The 26,853-nt window shown below is 37.6% G+C and overlaps 1 protein-coding gene and 2 pseudogenes across 2 annotated transcripts in view; 1 reads left to right on the plus strand and 2 right to left on the minus strand.

The window, feature by feature from the left end:
* Positions 1–26,853, minus strand: part of LOC146461491 (uncharacterized) — a 125,377-nt gene that overhangs the window by 85,961 nt on the left and 12,563 nt on the right. The window lies entirely within an intron of this gene.
* The window catches only part of LOC146461492 (uncharacterized), a 40,602-nt pseudogene that overhangs the window by 10,893 nt on the left and 2,856 nt on the right, over positions 1–26,853 (minus strand). Inside the window, exons 2-12 of the transcript XR_014857411.1 lie at positions 24,526–24,635; positions 23,936–24,069; positions 21,860–21,994; positions 17,529–17,768; positions 16,591–16,703; positions 16,065–16,295; positions 14,834–14,946; positions 12,526–13,133; positions 7,566–8,243; positions 5,878–6,235; positions 3,233–3,370 (exon numbers count right to left, since the gene is read on the minus strand). The product of XR_014857411.1 is annotated as an uncharacterized LOC146461492 (transcript). The remainder of the gene's footprint in view (positions 1–3,232; positions 3,371–5,877; positions 6,236–7,565; positions 8,244–12,525; positions 13,134–14,833; positions 14,947–16,064; positions 16,296–16,590; positions 16,704–17,528; positions 17,769–21,859; positions 21,995–23,935; positions 24,070–24,525; positions 24,636–26,853) is intronic.
* Positions 24,933–26,421, plus strand: LOC146461493 (uncharacterized; annotated as a pseudogene).

A 26,853-nucleotide genomic window follows, 5' to 3' on the forward strand; every position in this document is an offset into this window, starting at 1 on the left:
TAGAAACTGAAATCAGTCACGGCGATCATTAGTGCATTCACCTCGCTACTTCTTCTTACAACAAACGATAACCGAGCATAACAGTGTCCTTTTGATGGAAGGAAGGAGCAGGTCAAATTCAGTGGAAGAAACTGCTCTGCAAGTTCCTTCTTTTGATGCACCGTTTGCTATTTTTATCAATCTATGTTCCTGTAATTTTCAAACCGAATAGGAAGCTTCACAACGCAAGTGAACAATTAAGTAATAAATGCCTAACACTAAGTATTATCGTTGTTAGTTTGCTTCTGAATTAAACTTGTATTCTCTCTTAACTACATGTGTATAATGGTAACCCTTCTCATCAGTTTTTTTTTATTTTGTACGCTACAAAAAAATTAAATTATTTGTTTGTTTGCTTGCTTACAGTAAGTGTTTTACTGACTGTTTCACGAATTTCCTTGATGTTTTAAGAAAATTTTGCCCTCTGTGTTATAAAAGCGCAATGATTCCACTTTTAAAAATTTAGGATTAATTTTCATTTGTATTTTCAAAGTCTTCGCAAATTTTCCTCGTTGCGCAATTTAGTAAACTTTTAAAATGCGCTCGAATATTTATCCTTAATTATACACGGCCTCATGCGAATACATATATTACCTGTTAAACAGGGGAGCAAGGTATCCTCTTGAACACCCCCCCCCCCCCTTTCCTCCCAAAAAACAACAAACAAAAAAAAACAATTTCAGCAGAACTATCATTCTAAGGTACATGATTATGTGACTTTGGGCTTCAAAAATTATCAGAATATTAATCTTATGTACACTGCGGGAGGTAAATATTCAGGACGGGATCGCCTTTTTGTCGAGTTTCGGCAAGAGAGGATCAAGGTTTTCTTCCAGTCAAAAAACGACATTTGCATAGAGTTTTGTTCAATGCCTTCCGAATGATATTGATTTTTTTTTGTTTTGGTTTTGATCATTCTTTTTCGTTTTTAAGATGGATCGAGGCGAACCGGTTTGTGAACAGCCAACGCGCGCTACGTAGCACTGTCACTGTATAGCAAATTTTGCTTATCAAGAAAGCCAAACGTAAACCTCAGAAAAAGGCTAGAGCTAACCATAAAATAGCGTTCGAATATATCTTGGAGTAATAAATGTAAATTAAAAAACTGTGATAATTCAAAGCAATCAGTTCAGAAATAAACAAAACAACTATTTTTTTAAAAATTCGCACAAACAGCATAAAATGTTTTAAATAAGATTTGTTTTGGTGAAAATGAAATCACACTTTTTTTCTTTGAAAAGACTTTCAGTGAAAAATACTCAGTAGTTTGTGCCAACGATACAGTACTGCGAGACATTTCGGGTTTGACTGGCTATTGTAGCTAAGAATCAAATTTTCTTAAATGAAGCAAACTAGGTCGAGATTAGAAAATCAATCTATTAAGAGTATAGCAATTTATATTTCTTTTTCTTCATATGTTCACTTCTTTTCTTTCTTTTTTTTCAATGTTTGTATGGCTCACTGACAAATTGTATATAGATTTCTGTAAACTGTAATTAATTGTTGTAAATTAGTCTTCTCACTATCCGTCTAGATCAGCTCTAGCTACCAGTGGGTTAGTGTTGTCTTTGAATTTTATGTTAAACATTTTTGAATAAACTTGAAAAACTTGAAACTTGAAAAATAAACTCAGGACTCCAAGGGAAATAACGAACATGGACCGAAAAAATGAGCTCAAGAGACTGCTTTGAAGTTGGCAGTATTAAGCTTGTTAACATTAAACAAGTTGCAGTTCCAACACTGCAAGAAAAACCATATCTTGCAAAACAGCAAAGTTTTGTCAACAAAATCACAAGAATATACTTACGTCCTCTCTGAGAATAACCAGTCCTTTTATTCCATTATGATTTTTTCGTTCGCTCTACAACGTTAAGTGGGCGAAACGTTTCATTTCAAGAGGAAAAAACGTGTTGTCGAGCGGATTGGAGAAAAATGATTTCACTTCAAGATTCTAATAAGTGTTCCGCCGAACAAACACTGGGCACGGGCCCATTGGCATTTTAGGATTGCGTGTGGACAGTCGGACGGACGGAAGTGACGTCATAACCAAACCAAAATTTCTCGTATACACGAGTTATCAATTCTGTTAGCTATGGGGCTCCGCTCGCGCAGAGCTCCGCAATAATAATAATAATAATAATAATAATAATAATAATAATAATAATAATAATAATAATAATAATAATAATTCAGTCCTTCCCTGGTACTCGTGTGCAGTGCCCAAACCAGTCTATGAGTCATCTGAGGCATTAGCGTTTTGGAATGTTCCAGTTTATACTGAACATACCATCGTCAGTGGACACTCGATTTGTGGACCACAGGAATAAGAAGGTGTGGGCTGTGGAGATGTCCTGTCCGTTGATGGAGCATCGGGAAAAGAAGTCCGCAGAGAAGACGGTCAAGTACGGGCCACTGCGATTCGAGTTGAAGAAGCGGTACCCTGGCCATGACGTTGAACAATGTAACATCATCATTGACGTGCTTGGGGGATGGTCAAGGGATGTAGACCTGACCATGAGGAAGCTCTTTGGCAGCAGGGGTTATGACGTATTGAAAAGGATGCAGAAGGCTACCATCTCGAGTTCTCTCAACACAGTGAGAACTTTCAAAGCTACCGTCAATTGACTTTCCTTTAGGGAATAGCGTAGAAGCTCCATATAGTTTTGGTAGTAGAGAACTTTTATATTTTCTGAGATTTTTATATTTTATCGCTAATTTTTTTTTAACTCAGCAGTTTTCTTTTTATAGTTCCTTAAGATCGCATAGGTTACGCAGTGCGCCCTATGTGGTTCTATTTTAGCGTACATACGTTTATTAACTGCCCATAATAATAATCATAATAAAAATAATAATATTATTAATAATAATAATAATAATAATAGTTTATTATTATTACTATTAATAGCTAGAATACGATCATGATAGGACTTTTTATTACAAATAAGAATATTATTGTAGCTTTATGACTGATTGTTATTATTATCTGATTATTGCTATTATTATTATTATTAATATTATTATTATTAATATTATTATTATTATTATTATTATTATAATTAATATTATTATTATTATTATTATTATTATTATTATTATTATTATTATTATTATTATTATTATTATTATTATTATTATTATTATACTTCCCAGCCTTTTCAGGCTGAATATGGGTAAGTGTTCTGTTCAAACTTACTTTTGCAGGTATTGTCATCCTGTTGCTTATAGCCGTCTGGACACTCCCTCAGACATTCACCAGTGACAGCCTCCTTCACATACCGACATGCATTACAATTTGTAGCCAGAGGTTTATCACTTGGGCCTCCCCGGCATCCTATTCCAAATAAAGAAAATGTTCCACCATTCAGCGATAAGCTATATAATGACCGAGTGTGTAGAACAGTCAAAGGTTATATATAACAAAGGTGATCAATTAAGGATATAAATCTCTACCAATGTTTGTTCACTGTGTTGACAAGTCTTAACACACAGTGTCTTTCTTGAAAGAAACTCGATACCTCCGTTGAGGGCAACCGTTGCAAGTGTTTGATTCTATTGCTACTGTCATTTTTTTCTAAACCTGCAGGAAACGTTGTTTTCAGGGTAAATCGGGGACAGCTGCTGTCTGCTTTATCGAACATTTAGCGTCGCATAACCAGAACTTATTGCTCAAGTAAAATATGGGATCCTGGAAAATTTATGGACTCGCCCCATGTAAAGCAATTATAAGATTCCTATAGCAAGTTGGAAAAGCTTTTATCACTTATGGCCTTAACGTATCTAAAATTTTCTCCATACATATTAGACCTTTAAGAATAGAAACATTCCAGAGGGAGCAAGTTCGAGACTTCGCTGTGTTAGTTTTACCATTGGAGTATTGAGACTTTATCAAAGACTTAATTTAGTTACCCTACGGACGCATTTAAGTGTGACTGAACACAGTTTTCGCGCGCTTCACAGGTTCAGTTAGTGATGCTGTTAAGATTGGGCAAGGGTTGTAGTACGCAAATACGGCGTCGATAAAGCGATCCCTCAATTTTATATGAAATGGATCACAAAGTTAAGTTTTGTTCTTAAAATAACTTAGTTTCTCATTTGTGACCCTTTTTCTTTTATCTCCGAGCAAAAAAGTGAGTTCACGAAGAGCTAAGCCCTTTTGCATACTTTTCATCTTTGCTTTGAAAACCCAATTAAAATCCACGCGTGTGCATTTGAACAAAAATTTGTGACTGGTTGTTTATGTGGAAATTAAATTTTTCTAAAATCCCGCTCGTTAGAATTTCGTGAAATTTAACAAGAAAGAAGTTCTCTAAAAGTGTAACTGGCCTAGAAAGAAAAACCGAAATCTGACAGAGGGTATCTTCACAAAACATTTAAGTGCAAAATCAATATCTTCAGGAGATCTCTTGGTTAAATTTATTTGGAAGCAGCGTCAGTTTGTCAGTAGTTTGTAAGTTTTCCTAGATACAAAAAATGAAAAAAAAAATAATGAGTGCATTTTCTAAAAATAAAGGAAACCTATTATTTAAGAACGTTCAATAGCTTGCTGTGTTGCCATGACAACGGTATCTAGCTAAATCAGAAGTATCAAAATACAATTCTTCCTAGTTAATCTTTCACCATGCTAATTTTGGGAACCCAGAACGTAGTGTCCAAAAAATGTTTACTGACAACTGTATACTAGGAAACTGTGTTCGGCCACCTTAACTTCCAATCCTTTAAGTTTATTCCATTGCATTCTAATGTACACCATCACTCCTATTTAACCCGGGGAAAGGCGAAAAGAAAAGACGCAAACTGTACTAGCTGATATCCAACATTCATTTCATTTCTTCAGTATTTAGGGAACGCAAACGAGCTTTGTTCCCTTTTTTAAAAGCTGATCAGTGGGACGTGATATTTTCGTGACAACAAGATTCTGATAGCAACGTCTTTAAATTTATTTCCCAGAAGGGTATCGGCGTAAATAATACATATAATGATATTTATAGTATTTTAAAATTGCTTTATGGAGTTTTATTGTCTTGAACCAATTAAAGAGGTTCCAATTTTTTCTAAAGTGCGATATGACCACCAGGTTCCTTTGAAGCAGCTTAAATGGCCTTGAAAATGCGGAGGATGTCGCTTTAAATCCACCTCTCCACAGGCCTAATGAAAATATAACATCGCATACCAAGGTAGATTAATACTACGCATAATTTCTTCCTCAAGTACAAAGCGTTAACGTTTTTGCTTTGAGGCTAGGCTAGGGAAGAATTTTGCTGATTTCCTCTTTAAATGGCTTGGTTTCCCGGCTTTGTTATTTCTTTTATAACATAGAGGAAAAATTACTGAATGCTGATTGCTCGAAACAAAGGGCATTTTTTTCTTAATTTTCTTTACACCGAGGAAATACTTGCTCTTAATTGGCTTAGCACGCCATTTCTACATTAAGTTGGTTCCTTCATTTTGTGACTCGACAACAACGACTTCCTTCAGGTTCTTTGGATTTTGACTTTTTAAGCCGGATTGTTTGTGCCAGAAATACTTAGAACGAAAGTGCTTCAGCTACAAAGGAAACTCCTAAAGGTGAACTTTCGTTTCTTACAAAAAACAGCAAGAGATTATTTGTGTCAAAAGCTAAAAACTTGATCGGATTTGTTTGGTTGAAAAACTGAAATCATTCAGTTTTCTTGGTATGGCTTGATAGTCAGCTCTATAAGCTTTAATTTGATATAGGGGTTTAGGTATCTACAGTTTAAACTGGACGCGCTACATCGCTTAAACGCGAGAAACCTCTGAAGGTCCCGGGTAACCTTAAAAACAAAAAAAGGAAACAACAACGGAAAAGAAACAGAATACCTTGAGTAGGATCGCACAATTCGTGACAGCGTTGCGCACACATGTTTGTTTGCTTGTCAAGCACGGTGTCTCCTCTGCAGTCGGCTTTGGTCAGTCGTCGTGACACTATGTGTGCATCAACTACCTCCAAAGGCTTTTCTCCATTTCCAAATGAATAGAAACGGACAAATAAGGGTTCATCTCTGTCAATCATTGTCAGATACACATCACCACTTTCAGTCGTACTAACGCTTTTCCCATACTCAATCACAGTGCTTTGCGGAGTCTCTTTCAGGCAGACAAAGTAGGACTGGTAGAGTATGGAAGCGCCCAAGCCAACAGCATTGACATCAACGGTAGAAACCATGAGCTTTTGAGACTAAAAATGTTTAGACAACATTCATGGTAGTTACAACAAAAAACGTTTTAAAGTAATTAATGTATTTTGCTTTTCCGATCCATCTTATGTCATTAGTGTTATTGCATTATTAAGGATTTTCTTACTTTGGAAGATTCTCTAGTACAAGGAGGGCCAAGAGCTTGAAACCACCGTGTACTGTTTGCCAATCCTTTGCATAATCGCGCTTTGGGTATGCGTTAAAGATATATAGGTGGCTTTAAATAAACAGTAGCCTCCATTTGGCGCGAAAATATACTCAGATATTTGTCCGCAGACATTATCTGTTCCGAGAACCGAACAGTTTTCCGAGAGCGAAGCTCGAGGAAAACTGTAAGCTTCGAGGAGCAGATATTGTCCAAGGACAAATATTTTAGCATATTTTGAAAGTCAAATGGAGGCTATTGTGGTTATTATCCTTCAAATATGTTTCGCAACATGTAGCAACGAGCTTGCGTATTTGAACATTTCGCTTAAGAACAGTTTACCATCAAAAACATTTAGAGCGTATGTTGTTTTCTGATACTGCTTTATCGACCAGCTCGTTTATCTCTCCTTCTGTCACAAAAGCAAACCGTTCCCCCATCTTGACATTAATTTTAATTGCAAACTTGAAGCGCCTTTAAATTTTTGGAAATTGGGGAATATCATAGGATATTCCCCAGTTTTAGCTGGGGTATATTCGGTCACGTGAGGCGTTTAGACCAATCGTGCGCGAGCGAAAATATTTGATGAATTATAATCATTCGTATCTATTCAGCGAAAGTAAAATAGTTGTTTCATTAAAACCGACAAAAGTATTGGCAGACCTTAATTTAATTTTGCAATAAAGGCTAGAAGACGATTTAACAGCCGCCTAATCTTCGGCATTTTACAACGGTGGATGCTTCATGACCGTTGAGCGAATCGATTCTCTGAAACGAATTATGCAATGATCTAAATTTCATAAGTAGCGTCTATCTTTCAATAGTGATTGATCGATCGATCGATAGATCTACCGATTGATTATAAACCAAATAGCCCTTATTCCCTTTTGTTTTTGAGCGGGTACGAAGGCTACTTTGTGTTATTTTGTATCAACCTGCATTTCTTAGTTCTCCAGTGGGGTTCCTCAAACGGGGAGTAAAATATTAAACATACATGCAGACATACATATCTAACACACTCTTTTTAAAACCTCAATGAGTGTTTCCAGGAACGATAACAAACAAGGGGGGATAGAATTGGTTTCTTTTTGTTTTATTTTATAAAGAAAACTATTTTTTTTTACATTTACTATTGTATTATGTAAAACTGTAGGAACGAAACTGACCTTGAATATCCCCACACCATAAGGAGAGATCTGGACGTAGTACCATGTGTCCTTGTTATTTGGAACTGCAGCAAATATGACGAATATTGTTCCTTGTGAAGATGCTGTAAAGTGAAGACACTTTCCTTCATCGTTGCTTGGGTCAAAACGTAGTACGTTGGACCACTTCACGTTGCATGGAAGATAGCCAACCACCGTCTCCAGTTGGAAGATGTGGTCAGATGGCCATTCCACGTGACCCATCAGCGTGCCAATGATGGCGTCGGTCAATTTCGGAAAACTCTCCTTAGAAAACTCGAGGTCTTCCTTCCTGAGAGTGAGAAAACCACTCTGTTCATTGTACGTTAAGAGCAATCCAAGTACGCAAATCGTTTTGTCATCTAGGCTGCCGTGGTTACAACCTGTCATGTAATTAATGTCATCCCGACTGTCACCAACAAGCCATTCACCTTTGAAATACCTCACATATTTCTCCTCATGAGGCGATAAATCCACTGGGCCATTAAATGATCCCGATAGCAGATCTTCGTTTGTGTTGAAGATAACCAGAAAAGTGGCTCCATTTTCGGCTATCTCTTTCCAGCTTGGCTTGCCTGCTTTTTTTTGAAACTTGTAGTTTTCTGTCTGACATCCAGGTTTCCCAGCAGGAAGGGTGATATCAGAAGCAGAAATAGGACCCTACATTTTTTGGTGTTGAATATAAAGAAAACATAAATTACCTGTTTTAACGAGGTGTATGAATACTGTAGATTAAATAATCTCTTAAAGACTAATATATATATTTAGCCAAGCCTAAAAGCGGAGCTCCACAATTCCTTTTTTAAATAAACATTTATAGAAGTCTGCTTATTGTATGAACGTATTAACCTTATGAGTTCCTCATCAATTCTGCAGTTATATAGTACATTTTTAATGCATATGCAGCTAACTGCTCATCAACAATAACAATGTAAAACAGAGGGCAAAATTACTGAATGCTGATTTGTTGTAACAGAGGACAGTTTTTCGTAATTTTCCTTTCACCGAGGGCAAAATTACTTACTCCTGATTGGTCGATCGGCGAAAATACTCGCTCCTGATTGGCTGAGCACGACAGTTTTACATTTTGTTGGTTTCTGCATTTTGTGTCCAAAAAAACAGGTTCTTTGGGGTTCTTTCGAGCAGGAAGAAATTACTCCGCAAGTTCCTTCTTTGGATCCATCGTTTGCTATTTTTATCGATCTATGTTCGTGTGATTTCCAAGCGGTAGGAAGCTTCACAGCGCAGGTGAACAATTAATTGATGCCTAACATTTGATTTATCGTTGTCCTGAATTAAACTTGTATTCTCTCTTAATTACATGTGTTTAATGGTAACTGTTCTCGTCGGTTTTGTTTGTTTTGTACGCTAGGAAAAACTTAAAGAATTTGTTCTTCGGTGAGTGTTTTACTGAGTGTTTTACGAAGTTCCTCGATAGTTTTAGGAACATTTTGTCCTCTGTATTTTAAAAGCGGAATTTAAATGGACTCAAAATGATATTTTCTGTTTTTATTATTCTTTTCAGTTTAAGATGATCGAGGCAAACCGGTTTGTGAACAGTCAACGCGCGCTACCGGCACTGTCACTAGTGTCTAGTAAATTTTGCTTATCAAGAAGGCCGTACGTTATAAACCTCAGAGAAAATGGATACACTAACCAAAAAACAGACTCCAAATATATCTTTGAGTAATATATGAGAAAAGAACGGTGATAATTCATAGCAATAAGTACAGAAATAAACTAAACAACGATCTTTGAAAAATTCACAAAAAACAAGCGAATGAATGTTTTGCGTAAGCTTTGTTTTGATGAAAACGAAATCACACTTTAATTTTACATTCGCTTTTAACGTTCTTTGAAAAGACTTTCAGTGAAAATTACTCACTCATGTTAATCTTTGCCGTTATATCCTATTGTTTTAAGTATTTTGTTTGTTCTCTGTCACGATTGTCAGAAATAAATGCTAAAATTAGAAACATATGCGAGAAGGACTTGTCAGTAGTTTATGCCAACGATACAAAGTGTGGAGACGTTTATTTGACTGACTATTTTAGCTCAGAATCAAATTTTTTTTAAATGAAGCAAAATAGGATGAGATTTTAAAATAAGACTCCAAGGGAAATAAGGAGCATGGACCGAAAACTGAGCTCAAAAGGCTGCTCTGAGGTTAAACAAGTTGCAGTGTCAACATTACAAGAAAAAAATATCTTGCAAAAAGAGCAAAGTTTTTTCAACAAAATCACATGAATATACTCGCCTCTTTGGAGAACGACCAGTCCTTTTATTCGATTGCTGTTTTTTTCGTTCGTTTAACAATCTTAAGTGAGCGGAACGTTTCATTTCAAGAGGAAAAATCCATCGCATCTTATTTTCATTTCATCGCGCCGGATTAGAGTAAAATAATTTCTCTTCAAGATTCGGCCGCTGTTTATGAAGTGCCGCCTCTAAAAGCTGCTAAAAGAGGCGATTTGTTTCTCTCGCCGCAATCCGCTTTGCTCTTTCTCCCGCTGTTTGACGGCAAAATTGGACGAGATCAGAAAATAAAACTCCAAGGAAGGAAATAATCAACATGGACCGAAAAAATGAGCTCAAAAGACTGTTCTGGAGTTAGCAGTATTAGCTTAAGCTTAAGTTACACGGCGTGTCAAAACTGCAAGAAAACAATATCTTGCAAACCAGCAAACTAGGAAAGTTTTGTCAACAAAATTGCCTCTTCTGAGAATAAGCAGCCCTTTTATTCCATTGCTGATTTTTCCGTTCGTTTCACAACGTTAAGTGAACGAAACGTTTCACTTCAAGAGGAAAAATCCAACGTTTTGTCACGCCGGATTGGTGTAAAATGATTTCACTTCCAGATTCTAATGATGTGCCAGTCGATTTGTTTCTCCCGCCGCTAGTTGCCTTGCTCTTTCTCCTGCTGTTGGTCACATATAAAAATTGACTTTGTATCTTGTCGTCTTTAAAATTATATATATATATATATATATATATATATATATATATATATATATATATAAATTCTTTCACAAGCATCCAATGCGTGTAGATGTTTTCTTCATGAAATTATATATCAAACACAAATGAAGACAAGACACTTTTTAAAGGAACACCTATATTTCGACCGACTTGTCGGTCTTCTTCAGGGTGAATGAAGAAAAACCGTTACACACAAATCTATACGTAGCCACCGAAATACGAAAATGCGCGCTACAACTATAACCGAAATTAACGGTAACAATTCAAACATAAACATAACAAACGCGCGTGCCAAAATATAAAACAAACGCGTGCCTAACAATAGCACGCGCACAGAGACTTATGAGTGACTAGGACAAATAAATGCTAAAATAAGGGAAAAATTACATACAAATTACCCACTAGAATATATAATCAGTAATTCGATAGAAAAAACAGAAATCTAATTTCGGATACGTTCCCCCTTATTTTGGCTAAAAAAGAAATCGCTTTCATTGAGCCCATCCGGCTGCAAGGATCGTAACCGATATGCCCACTGCCCCTCCTTTGCAAGTAGATCTTCTCTTGCATTAACCTTGTCTATTAGTTGGAAGCTAACATCCTGCAGTCCGTGATGTCCAGGACCATAAAAATGTCTATAAACAAGGTCATCGCTCTCCTTATTGACAGCAGACATCTTGGAATGGGCTCTTAAACGGCTCTTGTGGTTGTTGAACCTCAACCTAAACTTAGTGGTGGTGGAGCCAACATATTGGAAACCACAAACCTTGCAACTGATTAAATTATATATATATATATATTTTTTTTTTTTTCTCAACGCAGTTGGCGATGCAACTTCCCGCCAAACAAACGCAGCCAGCAGCGCGGTTTGCCATGCATTTTCCCTCCGAAAAACAACCCGGGTTACAGCACATACGCTCATCTATGTAAGCCAATGTGAAATGAGACACTCAAACCCTGTGTTGCAACACGGATTTTTTTCGGCACCCTTTCCCGTACTTTCTCCCTTTGTTCGTCACTCATGTTTCGCCTGTTTGCTACCGCTCTCAATCGCTCTCTTTGACGTCCAACATCGCATCTTCGTCGCCTGTTTTCTCGATCTCTTTTTTTATCTCCCTTTCTTTGCCTTACATGTTTGTAGACCTATTCATAAATTGAGTTTGTGTTTTGTTGCAAACGTCGTCTTTAAAACTTTTTTTTCTAAAAGCAGTTAGCGATGCAATTTCCTTCCAAACAAATGCGGCCGGCAGCGCAGTTGGCCAGGCATTTTCCCGCCGAAACAAACCTGATGGTTTGAGTATCTCATTTCATGTTAGCTTACATGGAGTAGCGTGCGTACGGGCGGTCAGTCGGTCGGTCGGTCGGTCGGTCGGACGGAAGTCACGTCATAACCAACCCAAAATTTCTTGCACTGACTTACTTATTTACTGACTGACTGACTGACTGACTGACTGACTGACTGACTGACTGACTGACTGACTGACTGACTGACTGACTTACTTACTTACTTACTTACTTACTCGGTTGAATCTAAGTAACATAAATGTATTACACGACGCGAAAGTGGTCAACCTCGGAGGCCGCAGAAACACTTCCAACACACAATATCCATGAGGCAAAAATGCCCCGGTGGATATCAATCGTTGCGAATAAACCTTCCGTTTGTTGTTCCTTTTTATATTTTTATCATTTATGTTGTCCTATCTTTTTTTTCCCTTTAAGGTCAAATCTAACATTTGTGTGAATAAATTTAGTGCTGGACGATAAAAACAATATCGTGTCTTTCTTCGAAATATTGACCGATGGTTGCTCTTAGACGTGTTTATTTTAACAGTAACAAATATTCGCAAAGCACCTATCATTATTCAGTGCGAATAGAAGCATTTTATATCGAACAAAATGCCAATGCTATTTCATAAATAACTACAGAATGTACAAGAGCATGATAACCTTTGTGATATGTTACCTCCTCCATGTAGACTGCAATTGCTCTTTCCAGACCATTCCTTCTCCTGTCGATCAAGTAAACCAAAGTATCACGGTCATTGTATGGACAAAACTTCTGTATTATTGTTCCATTGACTTTGACCTCATAGTAGTGTTCGTTTGTCTCTGGATCTTCCTTCATGTCAGCAGTATGTGCTTCACATCCCCAGTCTCTTTCTTCATCAGTAAACAAGGACGAAGGGTTAAACTTTAAAAGATCGGTGATTGGCGCTACCATAAATTTGAAAGGCTTTGGAAAGGTAGCAATTGAGGCCAACCATTGCGTTAAGTCATATTTTATAGTGGGGGAGTTGAAATCTGTGACGATAGCAGCAATTTTTTGGTCTCCTCCTTCTACGCTAATAGAAGTTGATGACGTTTTCGATTGACTTTTGAAACTACTACCGCCCTTGCTTTCATCCTTGGCGTAAAAGCTTCCAAAAAGAGTTTTGTATCCAACTTCCATGACTCGACTGAACTCTTCTTTGCTGGAGACTTGACTACCTTCCATTGTTTTAAAAATTTGAAGTCGGCCACCAAATTTTCCTGACTTTATGTAATGTGTTCCCCAACGAAGAATGAAGTTTTCTGTAAAAAAATGTTTAGGAACCATAAGAGGTGTATTTAAAACTGACTGTGTGGGTTACGTGATCATCTTCAAGGAATGGAAAAGAGGACAACTGAATACAGAAGCTTGGAGAAAATTAAAGGGTATGAAAGTAATCTGCATTTTACCAAAAGGACGTATAAAAGCAGCAATTTTGTAACAATCTTGATGAAGAGAACAAGACTTTTAAATTTGAAAGACATGTTTCGGCAACTCCTGTGCCATCGTCAGTTTACGGATGGAATTACATTGATGAACAATATATAGTGGATAATTAGAAAAACAATGGTATGATACAACAACTAGACTTTTAAAAGTCTTGTTCTCTTCATTAAAATCTGCATTTTAATTTTGACATGAAAACATAAATTGGTCCAAAAACGTCACATGACATGAGAGCTACGTTAAACATCATTTAATTTTTTCTAGACTTTAGAAAACTATGTAAAGAACGATAGAAAAATATAATAACAAAGAGATAAATAAAACAACAGGTAAACCTAAAAATGGATGGGGTTTTTGTACTTTTTTTCCTGCCAGAAAGTCCGAGTTCCGAGTACCGAGCTGTCCCTAAACCCACAATAAATGATATTTGTGGGATCCTGCAAAGACCCAAGTGACTAACTCATATAACGTGTGGTATGCATGTAGTGTCATTCTAAATTACGCGAGATATAATATATCAATATCGTATGGTATCGTAGGAATCTTCCATGTAAGACATAATTACACCCTTTAAGCCGTGTGGGCACAACCAATAGGGAACTTAAGCACCAGACGTTTTCTACGGGGCGACGGCGTCCGGAAGTCAAATTTACTTCCGATCCACGTTTCCCGCCGACATGGTCAGCCGTCGCGACTCGGCGCTGACTTTGTTTTGCTTATTTTGACGTCGCGTGTAAAACGTAAGTTTCGCCTTCATGATTTTCGTTCCTTTATATCATTTTGCCCTCAATGTTTTGTACTTATCGATGCTTAAAATATTATTCTATCGTGTTGGCGCTTGTACGAGTAATTGTCAAGTATTTCGAGTCATATTTTGAACTTTTAAGCCTCTAGCGTGAAGATGGCTATCTAAAAACAACCTGTAATGGAACTGACAGATGACCACAACATTCTCCTGTTGCGTGAAATGATTGCTAGCGAATTGTTTCAGTTCAAGAAAGGCAGTCCAGACCGTGGCAAAATCTGGGAGTCAATCCAGGAAAGATTGAACAAGCTCGATAATCGACTCTGAACTCTGCCAAACATTCGGCTTCGTTGATGTCCTCAAGATCAAATCTTACATACGAACTGTGCGGAAAATCTGGGTTCTTGGAACGGCAGCTCTCCCACAAGACCAAGAATTCTTCATCAGAAATTATTTTACCATCATATGCTAGCCGAACAACATCTCTATTGTTTCACGAAAAGACATTTTTCACAGAGGTCTTCTCAAGCTTTCGATGCAGTTTTTGAAAGGGTTGCCGTCGCAAAAACACCTCTTTGCTAAAGTTTGGATTTTGGCGGGAACGACGGCGCCCTCTTACCCAGGCTGGCTCGTTTGTAGACGTCGCCGTCGTCCCCAAAACGTCCGGTGCTTAAGTTCCCTAATAAGTCACATGCAAAAGCATCTTGTTGTCATTAATTGCCAAAAATAAAAATAATAATTTAAAAATTGATAAGCAAAGAAGATACTTACGAAACTTGATGGCAGCGCCTGGAGCCAGGTAGGATATTGGAAGGTCCATGAACTCCTGAAGAAAGTTCACACTGAGATCGTTTGGCTTGACTTCGTCTAGATAGATCTCATACCTGCAATCATCGAGACGAATTAAGTTTTTGTATTCGACAGGCCATGTACAGCTTGAATCTAAATTCTGGCACCTGTCATATTTTTCCCATTCACACGACCTTAAGCCAATTACTTTTTTGAACGTGGAAAAATCACTGTAACCAAACTGCATAAAATTCAGGGGCTATTCCACGGGGAGGCTTCGTGTTATGGCGGTAACTGTGTTGAAGTAAACATGAGCAACATTCTCTTGCTCAAGAAATCCTCCTACAACACTAGGTAAACGTTTGTATTTATGTAAAGTAAAACAAACCATCATCAAGGGATGGTTATTGGGAGAAACTGAACATTTTGTTTACGTTACACAGTACCATCCACGTTATCCTAGACGAAACAGTTACAAAATATTTAAGTGCAAGGGCATTTTAGCTCGGTCATCAAAAAATGTAGGGAGGCGGACAACTGCTGCGGTCAAAAACAAAAGTTGTCAGTAGATACGCCTTGAGTCACTTCACTAAGTGTTTTACTGAGTAGGCTTTCAATGGTGCGAATATTAAACAAGGATGTTGGTCCGAGGCCAAAATAGGCACCCTTTATTAGCCAGACAGCAATTTCTACTTTAAAAATAAAAATGTAATATCTTGTAAAATATGTCACAGCCCCTGTGGCTAAGAAGCTAACACTAGGTGGCTTGCCACCCTCAACCGCCAGCCTTGTATACATGATAATGGGGGAAAGACTTAGATGCTGAGGCAGTCAGGTTCTGCCCTAGAAACACGGATCCGGGATAAGTAGTGTATGTATACGTGGAAGCTTGGTTGGGGTGCACGATGCGCCTCCCTAGGATTTTCTCAATATTTAAGGTGGCAGAGGAAGGCAAAGACCGTGGGAAATGCTCCATGATTTATGAAGTATTTTGCACGCGTGTCCCGGGGCCGGGTCTTCTTCGCCCCGCGCCATTTCGAATATCACGAAGCCTCAGGGGACACGTTTGGGAGTGTACAAGTGTTAGCAATCACCCCCAGCTCGACATATCAGTCCATTCCATGCAGTGGGGATAATCAGAGTCAATTCAAGGACAAGATAAAAAATAAACCTTTAATTGACTCGAACTTCAAATGCACATGTTTTTACTCACCTATCAACATCAATAGAAAGAAGAGACATGTATTTCTCTGATCCTCTGACTTCGGAGCTTCCCCAGGCCTTTTTAACCCCGGCATAGAAACCGAAAAGCGATCCTGACATTCCTGCTTGCCGTTGTAGAAACTTTTGGTACTCTTGTCGACTGTAGAAGCTGTGCATTGAGGTGCTCGTATCATAGACGCCATGCACGTTCATGGTGTCAGGGACGTCGTCGCCATCATACCTAAAAATTAAATGTTGTGTATGAGATTTCTTGAATATAATGAAACGATATTTCTTCTGGGGAGGAGCATACGAAACTAGGACTAGATATTGTGCTGATGTCGACAAATTCAAACTATGACCACCCTCACTCGCATATATCAAAACTGGCCTGGATTTTTAATTACTTCTCACCTTTTGTTAATTTTTATGTTTAAAAATGAAGGATCACAAGAGTAACAACATGCTCTCCAATCCCTTTTCAAATCTAAGACTTGATGATTTTATCAAAAGGTTTCAACAATGAAAATACTTACGTCGCCTTTCCGCTACAAACTCTCTGCACAATGCTCATCTTTCGAGATTCAGGGCTATAATCACCCCGTCCATCAAATCCGACCCCGATGAAAGCGGCACCATCGATAAGATTCTTCATATCAAGCAAAATAAAGATTACCAGGTTAACATGATGACATTAATTCAATAAACCCGCTGTTAAAAACTTACTGTATTCTTTTTGTAGGTAGTATCTGTTTTTTATTGTTTTGTTGAACACTTTTGTTTTGCTTCAAATTGACCTTATTTGTAGCAAAGTTGGACTGTTATGTTTCCTTTCGAATAAAAGGAAATTTATGCTTGTGCACTCACATTGTGTGTCGTTCAAAAAGTACCCGGTTAATATTAGTGGAGTTTATGTAAGAGATGTTTGTTTATAATGTTGCGCGAGAATAAAGAAAGAGGATAGGATAGGAGTATTTTTCTTGGAGTATATACCCATGGTGGGCTGGGAAGGGAGGCACAAATTAGTGGCGTCGACACCATCTTCCAAAGACGAAATATTACATGCCCCCGAGGTTTGCTGTTACTCTGTTGCTGTTAATCAAGGCCTACATCGTGCTTTTAGATTCTTTTACTTCCAACGCCAAATATGAACATTTGGTGTAGACAACATGAAATATTTATTTAGCCGCTCCCCACACAGGCTCTCAAAAAGTACCTCCATTCTGGAAATTAAATCATTTAAAAACTATTTTCATCAAATGAATGAAATGTCCCATCATCCTTAATTTTTATACTCGAACCTTTTGCTATGGTGTCAATGGTGGATTGCCTCATTCTATGGCCTTTCAATTACTATGTTCTGATGTTTTAACTTCTGTTCAATAAAATTTAGAGCAAGTTTCAAGATGTTTTCAGTAAGACTCATTATTGTAAACGTATTAACTCAAACTTAGAGATATTAAAATTTACTTACAAAACAAATGGATGAGACCGTCTTAAAATCATAACAAGGATCGCCTTTCTGATAGTTTGAACCATAACATCCGTTCATCATTACACCTCCAAGTCCCATGGGATACGTAAATGGTGGTTCCTCGTGGCTCAATTCTTCCGTGTCTTCCTCGTTAGTATACTCAGCGTCAATATGCATACCAGCAGGTGCAAACATGCTCTCTGTTTGCCAGCCCTTGTCAGGCTCAATATTCAACTCCAACTGAAAGTAGACGATATGAGTTGATTTATAGCTATTTCTTAAGGACAATTTTGTGCCTATGTTTTAACCAATTTCCAACTAAATGTCATGGAAGGTTTGAAAAATGTTTATGAAGTGAATAGGCGTCGTTTAAAATACTAATCGGAGAAATAATATACAATTATAATAACAAACTTCCCAAAATACTTTAGACCTGAAAAATTGCAAATGCCAAATAACTTGGTCAATCGCAATCCAAAGAAAATGCCACACCACAAAAAAACAACAGTTGCCATAAAAATATCATTCATATCAAGTTTAGTGTGATGACGTCATCAGTCACGTTTGAACTCATTTCGAAAACGGACATCTATCAATTCAAAAATAATCAATTTGGTCAGAAAGAAACTGGCGTAAGGTATATAGCAATGGCCATTAACGGTCTCGAATCTATACACAAAAATACAAAAATACGAAAATTTGGGGGACTAAGTCGAGAGGCATATTTTCTTGAGTTGAAAGCGCATTGTAACATATATTTGCCTGTAAATAGATGTTAATTTGAAGTACTTTTGATAACATTGTTCCCATGGTGACGTCATTTGTCACGTGACCAGAACGCTAGGAATTTTTCGAGGGTTTTGTAAAACTACATAAAACCCAATGAGAGAGCGACTGTTAGGTCTCAGGTTGTAGATTATGTTTTAGTAAAAACGTTTAAAAAGGGGCATTATTGTTTTTTTTCATGAATAAAAAAAGCAAGGGATCTACTCATACAAATCCGTTGAATGACTCCTGTTATCAACTTATCAAGTTGACAACAAAAGCAAACAGGCATATGAGGTTTGAAATTGTATCGAGGGATTCCCTCCATTCTTACTCGTTCATGACTAGAATGGATCCAAGTTTTCAACTTGTAGTTGCCTGGAGACAAGCGAGGAAAGTTGCCAGCCTGTGAAAAAATTCGTGGAACCAAAAGGAGGCTAATATTTTGGCGCCTTTTTTCGCGGCTTCCATTCATTCGCGTCAGCTGAAAGTATTTTTCCTCTGGAAGACAGTTTGCAAAATTACTTTTCTTGCTGTTCTTTTGGTTCTTTTCTTGTGAAAAGTTGTGAACAGCTTATTCGAAATTGGACAAGGCTACATTTCTGACTTCGTTGCTGTGCAAGTCAAGTCATCTGTCAAGGAAAACAGAGCTTATAGCTTAATTTATTCCTTCTTGGACAAGAGTAACTAGAGCTACAAGTCAAGAAAGGATTTTATTGACCTTTCATAAAAGTCGACATAAGCTTACATTTCAATTAAAAGCCCGCCGTGTTGTATAAGTTTCATGTGTTATTTTATGTACACCGATTTAAACTCTCGTTTTCTTCCAATTGCATAGTTCCATAATTATAATACAAGGAACAAAGACTTGCTCAGACTACCCCGTGTTACCAGAAATTAGGGAAAGCAAAGAGTTTACCATTACTCTCTAAGACTGGAATTGAGTTAGAGAGAGAGACCAGAAATGCATCGAGTATTGTTACTTTTAAGCGAAAAGTGTTCGCCCGATTTTTTTTTAATTAACCCTATCAGTAAGAATTTTTCTAGTTTTAGCTTCTTTGCTTTGATCAATTTAGTTTCAGCTTCTAGTTTGAATTGTTGTTTTTAGGCCCTTTCTGAAAACCACGTTACGTGATGGAAGCTTGCTTCCTAATAAAAGGTTATTATTATTATTATTATTATTATTATTATTATTATTATTATTATTAGAATATCACACGTTTACCAACCGAGTTTAAGAGCAGTTTGTAAAGCGAAAACAACTGCGACCACGAAATGTAGATAAGATTATAAATATTTTTGTCGCCCATGATACCCTGTTGTAATTAATAACACGTAGGGCGTACGTCTGTGGAGCATATTTAGACGAACGTAAACTTAAAACGCACCGTTTTCTTTGCAAATGTTTGCAATTTCTTTGCTAAGCATCGTTTTGAGAATTCTTGAATAATTTTCTTGAATTTCTTTTTCCCTTTCTGTCTCGCGGTTCTTTAAAAGCTTTGTTAGTTATTCGCGACTGCTTTCATAACTTTATCTATCCTTTGTACGTTACTTTGTTTGATAAATAATTTGTCTTTGGCATAATTACTCGGGCCGTGAGACACCGAGTTAAGTCCTCGGTCACGTTCTTATTATTTTTTTTTCTCTTTGAGTGGCGATTGTCCTAGAGATAACGCATAAGACCTCGTATATGACCACATGACGTGTCACATACAGGATGGCAGATGCAACACAAATGACTAAAAATAAGACTTTGGCATTCATAGAGAGATCGGCATCTCGGAAATTCTTAATGACTACTTTAAATCTTTTCTTTCCAGACTTGTAAATATCCTGACTTGAACAGTGATGATGGAAAACGTTTACAAAAGGTTTGCGTTTTAATACAATGTCGGCGATCACCACAAGATTTGGTAGAATCGAAAGCGTAGAACACTTGAATGTGGCCTTCACGACATAGCCTGAGTGGCCGGCGTAATCGGGGAAGGGGAGGGGAGGGTCCCGAACTTCCTCATTATTTCTCGCTTCCCTCGCTCCCCCTCCCTTTCCCCGATGTATTCTGTGAGTCGAATCAAAATGGCGTCAGCTGTAAAGCGTTCGCGAACGGTTTCCATTAGCGTAGAGATGGTCTTTCATTCAGTAAATCTTTATATTAGAAGAAACAGCTGATCAACAGAAACTCCATTATAGAATATTCATTTAAAACTTCTACGTTAAAAAATGTTTTGTACGACATATCTCTATTTGAAACCACCAATTTCTACGACATACATGTACAGTTAAATTGCTCTATTTTTGGTCAACACTATTCTAAGTCACAGATAAAATGCACAAATAATGCGACGGGTTACATCTAGATTTAGAATTTTTTACAGCAGCCAACCTCACTGAATGCCGTGTTCACCTTCCAGCTTGATTTTGTTTGAGTACTGGTGCTCTTTGCGTTAATTTTCTTGTCTCATTCTTTTCGCTGGTTTATTAGTGACGAAAATGTGCAAATACATCTTTTAAGTTTGAAATTAGTGTTTTGGGGGGTTAGAAATTTGTGGTGACTTATTTGGTTTTTGGTGTTTTTTTTTTTTGGGGGGGGGGGGGGTGGAGTGGGGAGTTCAATTTTATGCCAAATGGCAATCACATTATGGGTCATTGTTTTGAGGCTACGTTCTGGGCCACTGGACTTTTTTGGTTAGGGTCTAGCCCGCTATGACTTATTTTGTCTCTAACAATTTTCGCCATTCGCACATCCCTGTCAATAATATATCTTGGTTCCCCTTTTCTCCCTCCTCCCCCCTCGGGCTTCATCTATTGCTTGATTACAAGTTTCTCTAGCCGACTTTTTGTAGATTTTCAAAAATACCAGGAACAGTTTCATTGATTCTCTTGCCTTCTTGATACCATATATAACAGTCTTATCACAAAAGTTTCATGATCATTGATTTGAACCCTTTGACTCCTTAAGACGCCTATGGGCGTGCTTATATATATACATATATATGGTGTACAGTTTGATCTAAAAAAGGGAGCTTTAGACACTTTCTAGGCTCGAGGCCTATTCTAAACAACGTGATTCAAAATGACGGCTATTTAGCCCGATTTGTTTAGTTTTGGGGGAGAATGTTCAATTTTTGAAGTATTATTTACAGCCAGTGTTATCTGGTGATTTCAAAACTATCAGACTATCAGACTATCAGACTAGTTAATAACTAACAACATAATGTTTATACTTTCAAAATGCTCATCTCGTCTACTTTCAAGAAATATACGGTTATGTTAGTTTAAATGAAAAACTAAGCTTTTATTAGCCATTTTCTTTGTTCAAAATGTAATAAAAAATTCGATGGAATATCTTTACATAACATTACGACGACGAATGAAAGATCCAAAAAGTCTCCGTCGTTGACAATTGAATGCAGACAAAATTTATATCGTTGTTTGAGAAGTTCCTCTGTTAACAAAAATTTTCTGTAATGAACAACTGCTTTTTTTTTCCAAACCATTGTTGGAGACGTATGTATTGAAAACGTGTCTGTAGGAATAAAAACTCTAATAGCTTTGTTAAAAGATACCTTTTTCCCGACGAACGCTTCTGCTTTTTCCTGTGCTTCTGCTATGATCTCCATTTGCTTCTCAACAGCTTGCTTTATGACATCCGTTACTATCTCCGTTCCAACTTCTGCTACGGCAGCCGGCACAGCTCGTTTCTGTGTTCAGATTAAATTAAAGCATTGCAGACGTCAAGACAACTTAAATCAAACTTAATGAATGAAGATAATGATTGTAATTTGCAGTTATCCCTAAAAATGTCCCAACAGGTTAACAATTAAATCAAAAAGGGTCGTGTACTCTTTCAAATAGTTGCACCAGGAAAAAGCAAGTATTTTACCATTCATTCTTCTCAAAAGTGCAAGCCTAGAGTCAATAAGAACAAAACAAACAAACAATAACTTTATTTGTGTCAAAATACTTTACCATACCTGCTAATTGGAGACACAGTTAATACCAAATAAATATTAAGTATAATAAAATTCTAGGATACCAAAGGAACCAATACTATTCTACTAAAAATATTCCTTGTCTCTACGAGAAAACAGTCAGGTCCACATTCGTTGCTGATTAAGTTCAAAAGATCCATTGGTCTTACTAATTTCTTAAACTGGCTCAGGGTGCTTGCACTTCTAGTTCACATATCTCGTCTTTTGGAAAACCCCTTTAAAGTTGGAAAATCCATTGATAGCTGTCCCCAGTCATTATTAGCTGTTGCTTGAAAACAGTGGCTGTTAACAGTATTATAGTGTGTAAACCCAAAACTAACCAAATTGCTCCCACGAGTCGCAAGTGATACAGGCAAATGGGAAATTACTCCGGAAACTTACTTAAAAATAGCTCTATAGTTATCAGGTAGCATGGTGTCACTTCCTGAGGGTAGCTGTCAAGCAGTTTTGTTACTTATTGATACTTGTTGTTAGCTGTTAACAGTTGTTAGTGTTGGTGTATAACTAGTTTTCAGAAATTCTTTATGGATTTTGTCAGTAGTCGTGAATAGTCGTTGGTAGACACTGCAGTCATTGGTTACTCTAGAAGGCTGTCATTGATTGGTTACATTAAATGTTCGCTTTTTGTCACATGAACCTAGTTTAATGGTCTAACTCCTACGAGTCTGGTATGGCCCACTGGTCAAACATCCGAACTAGCCAACTAGAATTTGGTAGACCGTGTCCTTTTGGGGAGAACTGGGATTTCCTTTCTCCGACTATGCCTATATGTCACTTCACTGAGACCAAATATTACCTCTCCCATTTTTTTCATCATGTTATGTAACATAACATTCCTTTGATTGTGCATATCCCACACAGCGATTTCAAATCCTAGCAGGATGCAGGATGTCTGTCAGCATAAACCTAATTTGATAGCCTACACTACAAAGTCTCCTATAGCTCTGTGGTAGAACATGTGAACTGGAAAATTATAGGTTCGGCTTCTGTACGCTAGGAGAACTCGGACTTTCTTCCAGTATGCCTATGTCGATGAATAAGTAGGTTATATACGCAGCTCAAGTGGTTGCATAAAGGAACCCAGACAAAAGCCAAGTTTGAGCGGGATTCGAACTCAAGAGCTCACGATACTCGTGCAGGACTCTGCCAGTTGAGATATTAATTGAACTGGGGGCTGGTCCTTTTCAAATCCGTAAATTCCGAGTTCAAATGATAGACGTAGTAGTTTTTCGAAGCCTGAACAAAAATATCATGACCTCTGCCATACGGGTGCAGCGCTCTTTCAACTGAAATATCGTGCCAACAGGAGGGAGCTGGTCATTTTGCAAATTTGTTGTCTTCCTTTCGAGGTGAAAAACCTTTTTCAAATACTATCTGTTGGCTGTTATAAGTAAATGTTTGCAGCTGTAACTATGTGCAGTCTTAACGCTGGTGTTTTTAGTGCATATTAGCAGTATTAGTTCTTAGTCGCTCATAAATACTTTTTAAAACATGAATCGTCTTGCTCTCAATGAAATTGGCCGACCCTTGTAATATTTTACTTGTTTTAAACTGTAGGTTGTGTCAAACCTCATCTGTAGAAAACATTTTAAGGTGTTTTGACTTAATTATTCTTACTTATACGAAGTGCTCGATAATTTTCCTTTTTACCTCTCTTTCAGTGGACCTCTGACTAGATATTGCAGTATCTGCCTCACTCTGCTGGCTTCTGGCCTGATCCATGTGTTGCATGGCAGGATTGTTCCTCATATTTTCGTAAGCATTGTTGTTGCTGGAATTCAAATCTGAAGCGCAACGAGTAGAGGTAATAAGGTTCAATGAGGCAATGACAGATTCTCAAACTTAGGATTCATAAATGTGCGTTAACCAGTGCGCAAGCGTCCCAATTATTCTAATTACAGGAAAGAGAGAAGAGTACCAGGTTGCCAAAAATATCACCCGCTTATCACTGATTTGGGAACTTAAAAGGGCAACCTGACAGTCTTTATTACCAGACTTCAGCTCTTGAGGGAAGTAGGACATTATATTGCCAGTGCTAGGTATTGCCAAGCTATAAAATATTGTCTCCTTAGTTATTATGTTAAAAGGGAGCAAGCACAAACAACAAGGCCAGGAAGAACGGAGAGCGGAGTAAGGTTTAATGAATCTTTTGTTAAATAACTCCAGTGAGTTTGCCATCAGGTCGTTATGATATCGCTTTATATCGTAATATGTTCTACACTGATTAAGGAGTTACACACCCGCAAATTTTCTCTTCCGCACGTTCCTCGCGTCCGAGCAGTAGATTGCTATAAGCACCCACCACAGTATGACAGGTACAGCTTTCATATTTCCCAAACTTGATCACGGACTGCAACGGATAGGAAATTAAAGAATCAGGGAAATAAGCGTGGAAGACCGACGGTCTTTCAGTAAATTGGCCGGTTGGGGGATTACCCAAACTAACAAAGTACCATGTAAAGGGAGGAACCTTATAGCGGTACTCTGTTAGTATTTCCTTCTTGGATACATTAACACTTAATACTCCTTCATTTTATTTCCCTTTTTTTTTTCGTTTTTTCGTTTGACTATCTTTTATATCTGACCTTGAATTTGTTTTTTTTCCTTTTTATAGGGGTAATTGTTGCCAACAACTTTAGACTCTCTCATGCCTTTTAAGGTGACTGAGCACAGGTTTGTGCGCGGTCAGCGGCCATTCGCGTGACGGCGCGGTTTTTAAATCCGACAAACAAACGACGACGAAAATTTTATTGGCCTGTTTTTGTCAAAACGCCGTCCTCAAACCACGAAATGGAAAAAGGAGTCACTCAAGATGCGTTCAACTGTGTTGACTTTTGAAAAAAAATGTGTGACAATGAATCTTATTCCAAAATGGCTGCCATTTTAATATTCTTTTGTTTGCATTCAAATTAGCCCTTCTTGCCTCGTTCAAGATAAAATATTCTTTTGACTTTTGAGCTTAAGAACGAGGTAAGTAGGGCTAATATGAATACCAACAATAGAGTATTAAAATGGTAGCCATTTTGGAATAAGGAGTATCAGCTTGCACAAAAAAAATGCTCCAAAAAAGTTTGGGGTCGAGTAGCAACGACTAACTGTTGGCAAGAGAGCCGCAATAATTATTTTCTTATCAGTCTTCAAATAACTATCCTGCTTTCGAGATTGTTTTCAAGAACTGTGTACTGTGGAAAAAATGACGAGAACAGCGAGTAAACTCCTCAGAATAAACACCCATTTTATATTTCGCGCACCATGAAAGCCGCAAAGCGCAAGACAATGACCGAAGCAGCCAGGGCTCAACTTTGCAAACGCCGTTTATTTTCTCCAACCTAGCAAAGGGGAACAACAACACTTTGGCGGAACAACGCATTATTTGCAAAAAAGCCACGACCCAAAGAATGCTAGTGGAGAAATGGTGAGTGCAAACTGTATAAACTGGTAAATTATTTGCATTTCTTCTTGGGTTATGTGTAAATAAACACTTCAAAGAGATCATAAACTTTTCTTTGTTTCCACAGTTTTCTGATTCAGTCAGTGACAACAAGCCCACAAAACCGTCTGGATACAGAATTAACGATCTTGGTTTTAACAACAATCTTTAAAATTATGCCAGCACTGCAAATCTGGTAAAATGTACTCACATGCTTTATACAATAAATTTTAATTGTCCAAAGCAAAATGTCTAAAAAATGCTTTGAATAAGTGAATAACTTAAAATTTGGTCCTATCCATTTCTTCTAGGGCCCCTTTCTATTGCTGATGCAGTGACGTAGATAAAGAAAGGCTGTGCAAGCCTTATTTCTGTCGCATGTCATAAATGTGGCAGAACAAATGAAATTTCTACTTCCAGACAGCACCACAGTGGCATAAGAGATCCTGGAGCCTATGATATAAACACGCGAGTCGCTCTTGGTGCCATTTACAGTGGTATAGGATATACACACGTCAACAGCTTTTTCACTCCACAGTAAATTGGAGGGCATGTAAGCGAAGCGAGAAGGAAATTGGTCTTGCTGTCCAACAGGTTGCTGCTTAATTCTTGCAGAATGGCTTTCCAAAATGAACTTGTTACTGAAAAATCTCAGGGGAAGAACCCTGACCTTGATTGCTTGATACCCTCTCTCTATTTTTTATAATATAATATAATATAATTAAAACGTGGGAGGGCTAATGGTTCACTGACGTAGCTTGGTCAAAAGGTAAAAAACCAGCTTATCATGACTGCCGCCAAAATCGATGTATCTGAAGAAGGAGTTACACTATTTAAAGATTCTCCTAATCATGGTGTAAAGTACTATGTTTTCATTGGAGATGATCATGACAGTTCCACAATTGCTAAGATTCATAAAGAAGTGGCATACAGTGTAGAAAAATGGTCTGACAGCACTCATGCTACAAGAATACTTGTGAGTCCCCTCCACAAGATTAGGTCCGAGAAAAGCAGTTCCCCTGGAGAATCTGTCTTGTCACAGAAAGTTATTGATTATTTTCAGAAATGTTTTAGGTACTGTTTAAACCACAACATAGAGGATTCAGAAAGAAACGAGTACATCACTTATTGCTCTTGT

The sequence above is a fragment of the Pavona decussata genome, unplaced genomic scaffold (assembly GCF_977016875.1).
Source record: "Pavona decussata unplaced genomic scaffold, jaPavDecu1.1 SCAFFOLD_198, whole genome shotgun sequence".
NCBI lineage: Eukaryota > Metazoa > Cnidaria > Anthozoa > Scleractinia > Agariciidae > Pavona > Pavona decussata.